This window comes from Delphinapterus leucas, chromosome 7 (assembly GCF_059928025.1).
Source record: "Delphinapterus leucas isolate spDelLeu-1000000601 "Yukka" chromosome 7, BTC_Dleu_Yukka2, whole genome shotgun sequence".
NCBI classification, from domain to species: domain Eukaryota; kingdom Metazoa; phylum Chordata; class Mammalia; order Artiodactyla; family Monodontidae; genus Delphinapterus; species Delphinapterus leucas.
This window is the reverse complement of record NC_143135.1, coordinates 79,879,200-79,894,079: the sequence shown is the minus strand read 5'-3', so window position 1 is coordinate 79,894,079 and position 14,880 is coordinate 79,879,200.

Genomic DNA, 14,880 nt, shown 5'->3' with positions numbered 1-14,880 from the left:
ATGTTCTCCAGTAGCAGCAGTTCCCAGTAGCAGCTGACTCTGTCTGGGTTTTTCCAAATTTACAGGAACAACTTCACCAGGCTTCCCCTCTGTCCAGAGAAAAGAGCACCAGATGAGCTGAAGATCTGGAACTCTGGTCCATAGGGCCCCTCTTCTAAGTTTTTAAGTCTTAATAATTGCAACCTCTTTGTTCCTTCAGCCCTAGGGGTTGTAGCTGCTTCCTGCAGTTGTCATTTCCATGATGCCTAAGTTTTCTTTTTATTCCTTTAGTTACCTATTAACAACTTTACATTAGTTAACCATTCTTTATATTAAGTTCTCTCTGTTCAAATAACTGTGGTTTCTGTCTCTTGACTGGTATACTTATGAAGTGGTTATTATAATGAACAAATAGAGACAAAGGATGTACCAAAAGTTATTGACACATTTTTTGGAGCTACAAACCTGGTGATTCTGCTAGGCCATGCAGTGCCTGTGAGTCACCAGCAGTGGCAGTGCCTGAAGAAGTCCATGGTAAAATGTGGTCAAGTCAAAAAGTCTGGCAAAACTTCCCAAGCCACACACTATTTGAGTTGTCTGGTTAGTTGCCTCTCTGCTGGGCTGAGGCTCTGTGAGGTCAGTGATAGTGTCTGTCCATTCATGGTTTCATTCCCAGTACTTGTGTGTATTTGCTTAATAAATGAATAGATGAAAAACACAGTGCAGTTTTAGGTGACAGCAAATTTAACAAGTCCAAGGATCTTCCTCAACAATGAAAGTCTGAAAATCAGACTAAAGTGGAAAATAATCCCTTTAAAAATGTAAAGGTTGGGCTTCCCTGGTGGCGCAGTGGTTGAGAGTCTGCCTGCCGATGCAGGGGACATGAGTTCGTGCCCCGGTCCGGTAAGATCCCACATGCCGCGGAGCGGCTGGGCCCGTGAGCCATGGCCACTGAGCCTGCGCATTTGGAGCCTGTGCTCCGCAACGGGAGAGGCCACACCAGTGAGAGGCCCACGTACTGCAAAAAAAAAAAAAAAAAAGTAAAGGTGGACCCTCCATAGTCCCTTTTCTGTCTCAAAAATTTTTGTGTCTCTGTTTCCAGGCATCTTTGTGGGTTCTTTAGGTCCTTGGTTCTTGTCGCATTATTAATTACCTTAAAACATCATTCAACTGTAGCAGTCTTGGCAATCTTATTATCTCAGAGGGACAAGGAGCAAAGATTAGTTGTTTTATCATTTAAGTAATGAGAATTTTACACTTCTCTAAAGAGATTTATGAGAGTAACTAGTCTAAGAAGGAGTTTCCAGCATGAGTGTTATTAGGTGTAATAATTAACCCTAGTGGGGTGAGGTACTGACTAGCAACTTAACAATCATTGAGGATGACATGAAATTTCAGTTTCAGGCATTTGTAAATACATATAAATGTGCACTACTAATACTTATTTAATAAAACACTAAATTTAGTTATAAAATTATCAATATAAAACATGATGTACCAGCAAACTTTATGTATCTAATCATTAGCTTATTTTTTCATGTTCTTATAATATTAAAAACTTGTCAAAAAATTACGGTGTGGCATGATACACTAGCAGAGCACTGGTCTTGGAGTTTGCCCCAGCTCTGCCTTTTACTGGGTCTGTGACTCTGGGTAAGTCATTTAAACTTCTAAATCTCAGGTTGATTCAGCTGTAAAACAGAGAGGAGAACTGGATATTGCAGGCCCCTTCCAGCTCTGGGCATCTATAGCTACTGAAGACACAGACATTGCTTAAATCAGGCAACAATATTTAGTGCCTAGGCCATCTGGGTTATGAACCGAGTTCCTGATCCCCCAAGAGAACGTGAAATTAGGATTTAAGTGCCTGCTATGTGCTATAATATTTCCATATGTGATCTTATTTATACTCCTTCAAGTAGGAATGATGTTCCTATTATATAAATGAGGATACTCAGGAAATTTAAAGAACTTCCATAGTAGGTTAAGAGTTTGAGTCAAACTGAAGATGTTCAAATATCAGTTCTATTACCTACTGTGTAATATCTGTGAATGGGGATAATCATAGTTTCTACCTTAAGATCACTGAAAAAAAAAAAAACCACAACAAATGAGAGCATGCATCCAAATTTCTTAGCAAAATATCTGGCCCAGAACAAACACTCTATAAATGGTAACTATTACTATCACCTATTGTGATTAATTTTAATGTCATAACTATAAAATGTCAGTCAAGTTTAGAACTTATGTCATTTTGCCCACATAGACTCAATTATACCATCTTGATAAACTGAGAACTTGGAAAAGTTTTCTTAAATTACTATGCATCTTTCTACCTTATTTTGAAATACAACTAATACTTCACGCTTTAATCATTTTACAGTCATTGGATTTATTGTTAGTTAAAAAAACACAAGCAAATCTCTCCATGCTACTTCATATTCCATTAAATCAAATTTTATAATTGATAAAATATTTTTCAGATATAATAAGGTTAGCACTTTAAAAGATATTTTTAAATAAACCTAGATCTAGAACAGAACTAAAATTTAATTTTAGTTCTTTGGTTTAATTTAGCAAAACCTTTAGTAATACCATAGAAATGACAGGACTTAATCATTTGGCAGGGGAGGAGTCTAGTGAGCAGCTGCTGAGTGTTAGGCATTGTGTCATCACTTTGAATCAATTTCCAACTCATTTGCCTTAATCTTTCCTATTGTAGATTCCTCATCTAAGCCACAAAATACGGAAAATTATTGGAGTCCTTATTTCCATTTTCCCAAAGGTGGTACATAATTAGTACTGTAGCAGATTGTGTTTATTGTACTTTCCAGGGATGGAAAATATATCCTATCCTACATGCTTTCCTTACAATGTGACATTAACATTCCTCTATTAAAAGATAAGATTTACATTCCCTCCTCTTGAATCTAAATGAGTCTGTATTGACAGCAGATGTGGTGTTATGTGACTTCCAAGGCTAAGTCATAGAACCATTCTTCAGACTTCTCCAACTAATTTCCTAGTCCTCATGGAAGCCTGCCCTTGGAACTCAATCACCATGTGGTGAGGAAGCCATGCAACCATGGAAAGATTGTGTGTATGTGTTCTGGCCACAGTCTCAGCTGAGATTCCAGCTGGGATCCCAGCCAACAGCCAGCATTGAGCACCAGATATGTGAATCCTTAGGAAGATCCAGCCTCCAAACTTTGAGTTACTCCAGCTGACTCTGAGTGGAGCAGGGACAGGTTGTTTCCCCTGAGTACTGCCCCACTGCAGATTTGTGAGTGAAATGTATGTCTCTGTTTTAAGTCACCAAGTTTCCTATTGGCTTATCCTGCAACAATGATAATCAGAAGAAATACCTTCCAAGAGGCATTGAAATACATATAATGGATACCTTAAGGCAGTAGAACTCTTTTTTCATTCAAAAGTAGTTGAGTAAACCTTAGACAAATGATGATTCTGATTGAACACATACTTTCCTTTTGCAGTGGTCTTATCCTTCATATAGATATTCATAGAGCTATGAATATGAAAGGTATAAACTAATACTATGAGAGGGGAATACATTCTGAGATTGATTTAAGTTAAAAAAAAAGCTTTAGAAGAAATTGGATTTTTAAAAAATATTAGAAACTCCCAGCATTTTGTCATCTTCTAAAGAAAAGACAGAATGGTAGGATACATGGAAGCTGCTGGGAATTTACCAAATAAATTTCTACAAGGTTTAGCTGACCCCTGATGTGGAAGAGTCCAGTGAGAAATGTGCTCTGCTGCTACCTGATATGATCTTTTTTTTCCAACACTCTACTGTGAATTTTCAACAAACCAACCCTCTATCAGGTATTTACACTTGTTTGTTTTTCCTGTTCTCACAGTAGGAACAACTTTAATATGGAGATTTTTTTTCTTATTTTTTCCCTCCTTCTTTTCATTTTAATCAGCATTAATCCTAGACAAAATTCTTCACCCATTTCCAATCCCCATGCTCCATTTAGTACATGCCATTCCCCTTGGTGCCGTCTTCTGCATTTCAGCTGATCTCCCAGTCCTTCAGTTGTGTTGTTTCCCTGGACTGCTTACACCTGTCCAAGAGATTTAGCCTAGGTCTGCCTTCCAGGTCCTATCATCAATGATCCAGAACATTCTCTTTGCAGTATCTAAAATGTTTAGGCTTTGTTGAGTTTCAGGGAGACCTAAGACCCGTAAGAGACTCATTGTGCTCTCACTAGGGGCTAGAACTACGAATTACGAAGTTGGCTAAAAGGTAAACAATAAAAGAAAAAGCTATGTGAATGGTGTCAACTGAAAAAAATGCACAACATGAGAGTTGTGAGTTAAGTTTTATTTGGGGCAAAATGAGGACTATAGCCCAGGAGACAGCATTTCAGTTAGCTCTGAGAAACTGCTCCAAAGAGGTAAAGAGGAAGGTCAGTATATATGTGATTTTGCTGAAAGGGGAGTACATGCAATCAAGCATATATGTTTTGCAAAAAGTTGCTGCTAGTCTCATGAGGGTTACTGCTAGTCATGAGGAGCAGACGTCACCATGAAGGATTTTAGTGCTTTTCTAGATATGAAGAGATGCAAGAGTTGGGCTTATAAAATCTTCTCCTGAAAATATCTATCTATATGAGGGCCTGTTCTGCAAGTTTCCCCAGAGCACAGAGGACCTCATTCCTGATCTCCCCTGAAGTCCTTTCACAGGGTGGTGAAGGTCAGCAGCTGCAGCAGCTCATGCTTTAGTCCTTGTAGAGGGAGATGGCATGTACCAGTTTGTAGTTGGCAGTGGTATCTAGCAATCACTTGACACACATCCTCCCTTTTCCCTTCTGATGACAATCACAAACATCACTAGCCAGTTACGATATCATTTTCTGCTAAGCTCTGATCTCCCCTAAACATACGTCTTAAAACAGTACTCAGGCAGCCATGGCCAACTGCCTAGAAAGAGAAGAGAGGAGAAACCTACTTGCCAACTTAAACATGTAGCCACTAAAAAGCCATCATATATCAGTGTTTCTCCAAGAAAGTTTTGGAATGGCACAGCCAACCCAGTAAAAACAGTAAACTAGTTGAGGCTTCTTTTTAATATGCGTATCTTGCTTTTTTATTGTTTTGTGGCTCCCACATGTGCAGAGTCCTCCTACTATTAGCATCCATCAAGCCCCAAAGTAGGTCCCACCAAAGCAATAGGGAGGTGAAGGAAAGAGGAAAAAAATAAGCATTTAATCTCTATAACTAAATTCTAACCCAATAAAATGACATTTTCATGCACGCTTTAAGAGTAACTTAAGAAATTATGCTTAGAATCCTCTCACATCTTATTAAAACCCTGGGTGATAATAGGGTACCTTGTGGTTAGTGAAATTTTTTGGTCTGTGAGGGCAAAAATGCTCCCTGAACCCTGATTCTGATTGTTTCTGATTAAGGGTATTACTTAAACATGCCTGCAGAAAAAAAAGTAAATATGGAGTTTTTATCCTTCTCCATGACTTTATTTCTGTGTGCCTTTATTTGTAATGAATTTCACTAAACAGAATATTCCCATAATGATTGCAGTCCAAAATGCAATTTACAATCCCTTTTAAGAGAGCTTCTTGTCCTTAGTGACCTTCAATAGATAAATTTGCAATCCCCTTCAGTAGGCATGTGTGTAGCTGCTTTTAGTTTGGACATTTCATATCAGGTAGAATTGCCTGCCCTTCCCCATTCCCAATGTCTGATTAAAGTTACTCCATGGGAAAAAAAAAAAGTTACTCCATGGAGGAGAAAGAGAATTTATAATGTGAGCAATATCATCAAGAGTTGATCTATCATCACCTGGAAACACTGGGCTCTGAATAATTTATCACTAGCCAGACCTGGAAAACATAGTTATGACGTTGAGTTACATGGGCCATTCTGAGAGTAAAACAATAAACTTTCCATAAGACACCTCCTACGTAGACACCAGCTCTGTCAATTGCAAAGTAAGCAGGTTCATCTGCCCTAATTAATTTGGGAACAAAATGTAGGCGGCACATCCTAAATGGTAATAGTCTGATGAACAAATTCAGCAGCTGCCTTTGTTTACAGGTTGTGTACACAAAGTCAGATGGAAAGATTTTTAAAAGAACAGTAAATGGCAATCCATATGGATAATGAATTGGATTAATGTAGCAATTAAAGCTTATTAAAATGAAGCATTACCCTTAGAGAGAACCTGACAATGATGTAAAAGCTGACGATCTGATTTCAAAAACTGAGGTTTAACAAAGGAAATTTAAATTCTCAAGAGGTTATAAAGTCCACTGTGAATACGAATGGCCGTGCAAGACAAGACAGTTGAGGTTTAAGAAGTAATCTTAGCAGAGTAAAAGATTTAGAGCAAGGATAATTAAATATTACTCAACTGGAATATAGGTTTCCCTTAAACAAAGTGTGCCAAGTTTTCTGCTGATAAAAATATCTCTGGGGGACTAATACTTTGTTCTTAACACGAAAGAGAAACTTGTGAATTATAAATATTTCACCTGAAATGAAAAAAACAAAGGAAAATGGAAGTGCAACAAGGAAGGGTGATAATGTGTAAATGATTTTACAAATGTAAAATGAGACACTGAGAGGTGAAGAAAGGCTAACAGCAAAGTTAATAAACCCCATTCCTAGGAGGTGGCTGACATTATTCAATCCCATTATACAGATTATAACCAAAACAAAGTGCAACATGTTCCTGAATTTTTTCTATTGTTCATTGGCTCAAAATTTGGGGGTCAGGAGGAAGTTACTCCAGGGAGAATGGCATATAGTTCCTCAAGTTGTACTATTACAACTTGTCAGAATTTCATTATGGAGTTTCCTTCTCTGCTGGAAGTTATTGCTCCTGTATCTGATATACTCTGAATGGTACACAAACATGAAACAGTTTTATTTTTCTCTAATGACCATCCCCACAAGTGCTGTGTTGAATTTTTCTCTTGGCATGGTGGTAGATTTCCCAATAATGCCTTATGTTGAAAACATCAACTTCCAGTTTACTTTAGGTTTAATTTAAAATTCCACTGATTCAAACTTTCCCCTATGTGTCCAGACACACGGTTTGAGGAACCTGACCTGGTAATGGGGTGTGGGTTTGATTTTTAATTCTTCCTTTCTGACCTTTACCTTGAAGTGAAAGAAGGATTTTGGTCTACTCTGGAAACACCTCTTTCATCCTCTCTTAAAGGATTTTGGAAGTTCTCAACACCAGCTTCTCATTAGCATCACCAGGGACCTTTGAAAAAATATCCATACCAGGGCTCATACTTGGTCCCATACATAATTTTAAATGTGATTAAAAGAGGGGAGGCAGGTGTCCATCATTTCAAAAGCTATTGGTTTTGTCCTCTATATTCGTTTCGACTGGTTTTGATTTTCATGGTAGCATTGATTGACTGTTGATATCCTCTTGGTGACAGCATTCAAATGGCATGGCTAGGGAAAGGGGTGGGTATGGAAAGAGTATTTCATCAGATCTCCCTGTTATATATAGAAAAGTATAAGATTTGACTCCAGCCTGACCTCTTTCAAGCTTCTCCTTCTCCTGATCCCTCCAGAGTACAATCATTGACCTTTTGTTGCTGGGATCTTCTTGCCCCAAGGCTAACTCTCTTGAATGGCAAAATGACTCTTCATCAGCTACAGTCTAGAGTGTCTAGTTGAGCCTCAAGTACCCTGTGTACACACAAAATGGTGAGTTGGTAAGCAGATAGCCCCACTGTTGCCCTTACTCCTTCCTCTGACAACTTTCTCTAAGTCTCTTTTCCCACTGCTCAAATAGCACCAGGGTACCTGTCAGCATAGCCTCTATAGCTTACACAGATGAACCAGTGATGAGATACCATGCTCTGCTTTCTGGGTTATCCCAATCTTTACAGCTGATTGAGTCAATGCTATCTTCAGTTTGCTAGAGTTGGAGTAGGGAGTTCATGCCATTCTGACTTCAAAGCTCAAGATCTTTTCACTAGGCATTAATGGAGGTAAAAGGAAACGGAGAACAAAGAACATAGGAAGTGAGATGGTGGGAATACTCAGGTTAGCAACCCCATTTGGAAGCCAACTCCAGACATAACCTGCCATGATACAATCTGAAGGACTTGGCATTTCTCTACAATTTGCCCTGAGTAGTTCCATTCTCTTGTGTTGAATGAAAACATGGCCCAACACAATATTCTCAAGCATAGCAACAAGAAATAATTTAGGCATAACACAAAAGTAGAAACAAAAATTCACTGTCTACACAATTACTGAATACTTGATAAAGAAAGAAAGGGCATAGTTCCCTTCTCAGATGCACAGGTAGTGTAATTGGCATGTCCATTGGGGAAACTTTAACATGTAAGATTTTTAAAGCTTCACAAAGCTATTAATCAAGTATAATGTCACAGTGACAGATTCATTTGAATTTAAGATAGAAGAAAACTTCAATAAGTTGATTATAAGAAAATTCATTTACACTGATAAGAAAATTTTACCTGTGAAACTTAGCACTGTATTCTAAAATGTGTCCTAATATACAGACCTGCAAAGGACTTTTATCCAAATCTCCTCAGGGATGTAGCAATTCTTTTAACTCAGGTAGTCACCTAGATGTCCTGATGATCTATGAGAAGTCAGGGATTTCACTATAAGGATGGCACAGATATAGGCAATCAAAAATTTAAGAAATACATATCAAAACAATAAGTAGAATCTCACAAACTAGAACAATTTTCTTTTTAAAAATTAGTGAGGGCACTTCTGCTTCCAGTAACAGTAGGCTAGACTATTTAAGCCAACTTTCCCAGCAAAAACACCTGGAAAATATGGCGAAAATATTTTTAAATTTTTAATACATTGAGAATAACAAAGCAGATAAAAATGACAGTGACAAATTAGGAAAAAGAAGGAAACAGGGAGAGGAAAACTCTGCGATGAAGACTGCTTTTCCCACAGAGTTAACTGTCAATTCTGGAAGAAGTGGCTGAGAGGATGAGAAGTTAAGTGATGCCTGTGATGGTCAAACAGAGCATGAGGCAAATTTGGAATCCCAGTCCACTATGCAGAAAGGACTCTGGTAAACTTCTCAGGCCTTAGCTTGGGACCCAGAAGGTTACCATCTAGAAATAAGGGAAAATCATATGTCTCTGCTGTGACTAAAGCCTAGTTTGAATCATCTCAAATCCCTGAGAGTGTATTAAGGTGACTCAGGTTCACATGTACTCCTACTACCTGCCCAAAGCAAATGTAAATCCTACATAGAGGAAGATAATATCATCCAGAACCTCAAATTATTTCTATAAAATTCCATACATAATGAATGGTATTTTATCAAATATCAAATCACACAAAGAGATAAATATTGTAAACAAAAACAAGAGAAATAATACACAGCAGAAACACATCAGTGGCTCCAAATAGTGGGTACTAAGCATAGCTTTTAAAACAACTATGACTTCAAGGAAATGAAAAAAAAAAAAAGAGAATTGGGAAAAAAAATAAGGATTATTTTTTAAAAAAGAATCAAATGGGTGTTTTTGAACTAAAAAATGCAATAACTGAAATTAAGAATACAATGGATGTGTTTAAAAGCAAGTTGGACATGGCTAAATAGAGATTTAATGAACTGAAATATGAGTCAGATGTAAATATCCCAAATATTAAGTACAGAAGTACAGAGAGATTAGTGAGTGAAAATGCAGAAAGTACATAAGAGATATAGGGAATACAGTTAAGTCTAACCTTAAGGTACTTGGAGTTCTAGATAGACAGGAGAGAATGAGCATAGCTATATTTAATGTGATGCTGAGAATTCTCCAAACTGACAAAAGTCATCAAATCACAGATTCAAGAAGCACTTCTAACCCTAAGCAGGATAAACATAAGTGGGATAAACACACCAAGGCGCGTCATGGTAAAAGCCACTGAAACTCAAAAATAGAAACATAATTTGTAAAACAGTCATGATAAAAACATAAATTAGCATCAAGGCAGCAATAAACTCATCTCTAGGAAACCATATTAAAAATACACTGTCAGAAAGATATATCTTATGCACAAGGTTATTCACTGTGACATTATTTGTGATATCAAACAATTGAGAATAAAACACAAATGTCTATCAGTAGAGGACTAATTGAATAAAGCACAGTACCTGCACAAGATACTGCCCTGGGATGTTCAGTCATTGTGTGCTTCTCAATATTATGTAATACAAAGTACACAGCACAACCTATGAAATATTCTTGCCAAAAATAGTTGACCCTAAATCTTACTGAGCCTTTAGAGTTAACTTCCAATTTATAAGCTATAGGGGGCTATAGGAACAAATAAATGACACTTCAAGAAAACAGACTAATCCAGAATATGGGACATGCTCCAGGACAATAAATTCAGCTCTTCAACAGGGCAATGGCATGAAACGAAAAAGGTGGTAGGAAGGAATTAAAAACATAACTACCAAATGATGTATGGGATTTTCTCCCGAACTGGAACAAACTGATTATAAAAAGCCACCTTTAAGTCAATCGGGGAAATCTAAATAACGACCAAGCAATCAACGATACAAAGAAATTGTGGCATTGTGCTTATGTAGGAAAATAATTGTGTTTTTAGAAATGCATCCTAAAATATTCAGGGCTAAAATGACATGAGATCTGGGATTAACAACAAAACTACAAAAGGGGAAAGGTAAAGCAAATGTGGCAAATCTTGATCTTGATAATAATTGGATATGGATTATGGCTTTATGGGATTTCCTTATAATCTTCTTTCATGTATTTTTTTAAAGTTTCACAGTAAATTTTTCAAGTGAATTTGTTTCCCAGAGGTAGGACCTCAGAGTGTCATAACAATTAGATATTCATTCAGGCATGAATTCTTATTGGGGATACTCATACATCTTGTATGTCAGCCTCTGCTCTAGGGCACAGAGGTCAACAAGGCTGGCCCAGGACCTCGACTTCACAAGCTTACAGTTTTATAGGAGTGGAGATGAGTGGGCAGGGGATAACAGAGGAGCATAAAGAGTGCAGTGGTTGGCATGTTCAGGATGCTTTGGGAGAACACAGTAGGGAACGCCTAGCCCAGAACCAGGGTGGGCATGGGGTCAGGATATTCTTCTCAGGGTGTCACTTATGTTGAGATGTGAAAGATGAGTAGAAGTTAGCCAAGGATGTAAATGGATTCTTTCTAATCATAGGCCAAGAGAAACTCAGTCCAGATACAAGGGACACAAAGAAGGCCTCACCTATTCTTTTGTCACCAAGGCAACTTTGCAATACAAAAGGTGGGTTCTGCCCCTACTCACTCTGTACAGTGATTCTACTTGTTCATATGCAAGTGAACCCCTCTAATCTGGAGCACCTGCCCTCGAGACTTGTAAGGTGGTCTCCTACTTGAAGTCAATACTCTGCTTAAATGTACAAACAGCATGTCTTTCACTGAACCTGTTTCAGCTACTCTGAAAGAATACTGTCTCTAAGTGACCTCTGTGGGGCCATCCATGTGAATGTTGCACACCCCATGGAGTTTATACTTTGAGTACACATTTCCTGAACATACGCCCCACTTTTGATTATAATCTGCCTAACCAGTTCCACATGATGTGCTAACAAACCAACAAACACAAGCTTCATTTTCTTTATGCAGTTTTGATCCTAGTCACAATCCCCTGGTAAAGGCACTGACAGCCCTGTTTTACAAATGAGGAAATGATAGGGAGACAATTGTTCAGGAAGATCAAACAACTTGTCAGAAATAATTACCTGGTATTTTTGTGAGTGAATTCAGTTATCCACCCCACTCCACCAACACCCTCAAATGCATCCCCTCAGCTTAGGGTTATCCCTTAAATGGCAGTTGAAGAAGAAATTGGGTTTGTAGTTTCTGGTATTAGATATAGTACTATGATGAGGAGCTGGTAATTCTCAACTAGTTGGAGATCGACTGTTGCAACAGATCTGGAAGTACTGGTTGAAATAAAATGTCATCATGATCAGGTACATGACATTTTCAGAGAACTGTAGTGAACAAATTGCAGCTTCTACTGAATTTATGTTAATTTTCATCATAAAAATATGTTCTGTGAGTTCATAATCCAAATTTTTAGGAATTGTATCATAGGTGAGAATGTCACCCTTCCTTTCTATCTCATCTTTGGCCATCCCTTATGTCTATCTCATCACTGGCCCTTGATTGGACTTGAATCTCCATCACGGTCCATGAATGCATGGAATACCATCCTAGATAGAGATATACCCGATTCTCAAGAGTAGAGACAATGGCAAAAATGATTATGTGGTTTAAATAAATATAGCAACAGTAATGCCACCACAATCTATTCACATGGTGAAAGTAATTAAGCACCCCAGTTCAGACATCTCCTGCTCTCCAACAACTACCAGATCAGCAAGAAATCACATATTCCAACTGAGCCACCTGGATTATTGTCAAAAGCATCTACGCTTGTTTAACCTGTGATGCTGGGAAGAAGGCAGGGTCAAGAATGTTCCATCGAAGCAAAACAAACTTGCTCCTGGTTTTCTTTAGCAGCCTAATTTTGATGCAGTGAAGCCTGCAATATGTGGCATTTTTGTTTTATTTAACATGTGGAAGGGAAGGAGGTGGGTCAATGGGTGAAATAAGTGAACAGGATTGTGAGGCACAAAACACCAGTTATATAATAAATCATTGGGATGTAATATACAGCACAAGGAATAGGTCAATAATATTGGAATAACTTTGTATGGGGGCAGATGGTAACTAGGCTTATCACAGTGATCATAATGTATGTAAATGTCAAATCTTTATGTAGTGACCTGAAACTGACATAATATTGTACATCAGCTATATTTCAATTAAAATTTTTAATTAAATTAAAATAAAATGCAGGAACACTCTTCAAATCAGAGTGCTGGTATGCTACGCTAACAAAAGTTTCTACATCAGGGTAAAACTAGAATATTCTTTATCAATAAGCTAACAGTGAAGAGCAGTTAACATTTATTGAATGCTTACTGCATGTACATTATCTCTCATGCCTCAAATCAATCTTATCAAGTAGGTTCCTATTATCTCCATTTTTACAGACCGAGAAACTAAAGCTTAAGAAGGTTAAGTAACTTGTTTAAGCTACTAGGTAGCAGAGTCTGGCTTCAAATTCAGGTGTTTTTGGACTCCAGAAACTGAGTGCTAAATGAAAATGTCACACAGGTCCTATCTGTAGTATTTAAGGAAGGCCTTGTCTCTCTCTTTCATTTAGGACAGGAGACCCAGTAAATAGCTTAAACACTAGGAGTTCATTATCCCCCTCCACAAGATATCAGGTGCCAGAATAATCCAAGGGCTCATTCTGAGGCTCTGCAATGCCATCTGGGACCTGGGTTCCCTCCATCTTTCTGCTTTGTCATCATGGGTCAGTAGCTCCAGTAGAGTTGCCAGATGATGGGTGCAGCTGACACTCTCCTCACACACAGTGTCTTCCAGAGGCTGAAAGAGGTGGAGGAGGGTTTCTCCACACACTCTCAGTTTTACAGGAAGGAAAGTCCTTTCCAGGAGTTTCTCAGGAGAGTTTTCTTGCTGTCTAATTGGCTAGGGTGTAGTCACAGCCCACCCTTAAACTAATGACTGTCTCTTATAATGACTGCCATGATTGGCTCGTCTTATCAAAATTTATCCCCCTGAGGGCTGGAGAGAAGCCCCATGAAGCAGAAGAAAATTGAAGTCTTTAAACAAGGTGGTTTGTAGTGCCAGGAGGCAAAGAGAGCTGTTGGGCATTTAACAATACCTCACCACTTTCCACTCCTTTGGCCACCCAATACCCATATGTACCATTTTTCATGCTAAAAATAACAGCCTCACACTTAACACTCATTCTTACATTTCCTAAAGGAAATAAACCTCAAGGATCATCCAGTATCTGGCTCCAAGTGTTGGACATCTGGGTGATGCACACTTTTCTTCACTGGGCCCATGTTTGCAACCCTATGGTTAAAAGACAAGTTATCTGCCCATAACTTGAAAATGTACACTGGAGGAAACAGAAGAAGATAACTGCCATAGCAACGTACATGTGGACAGGGTGGAAGGAGAGGCAAAGCAGAGAGGTGTGAACTCATTCCTACTCACCTGAATAAGAACAATGAGGATTCTGCTCAAGCGGTCCAGTTAGCCCCCAGGACATCCAGTCTGGAAGCCTGGGTTCTGTCCTCTGGGAGGATGCCGTTGACCATTGTCCTCAGTAGGCTTACTTCTGCCCCTGGAGGGACAGCTCTCATCCCCTATCCTCCATAGACCTGGTTTTGCCCCCAGGGATGGTCTCCCTTGTCCTTTGTCCTCCACAAAACTGGTTCTGCTTTCTGGGTGGTTCATCCTCCCTGACTACATCTGAGATGGACAATATGAAACAGCTTTTCCGAAGTATGCACAGATTTAGCCACTTACTTCATGTAGGTTCAGGTGCAGAGGCCTGCAATTTCCCTTCAGGGTTAATGATTCATAGGCTATTCTGTTGCAAGTTTTCCTTAGCAACACAGTGATGCACGAACTCGGTAGACACTTCCAGTCATTTTCACAGGCTAGTAACCACAGGTAAAATGTTTGATTCGACATGGTCTCTAATTCTGGAATTTTTGTTTCCCACCCACTGCCTGTCCTTTGACCTCTGCACTCTGACCTTCTCCCTCTCTCTTAGTTCAGTGACCCCTACCTTAAGACTTTTGAAAAGTATAGTCTTTGTTGGAGAAGCTGCCACTTTTATTCAATCTTTGTAGACAGCCTTGCCTCTCTTTCATTTAGAAATGATTAATAATGGGGGATATTTGCAAGTGTCCTGAGGCACCAAATTTACTAATTTTACCTTCTGATAAGTCTCCTATTTTCCTGCTGCTTTATAAACCA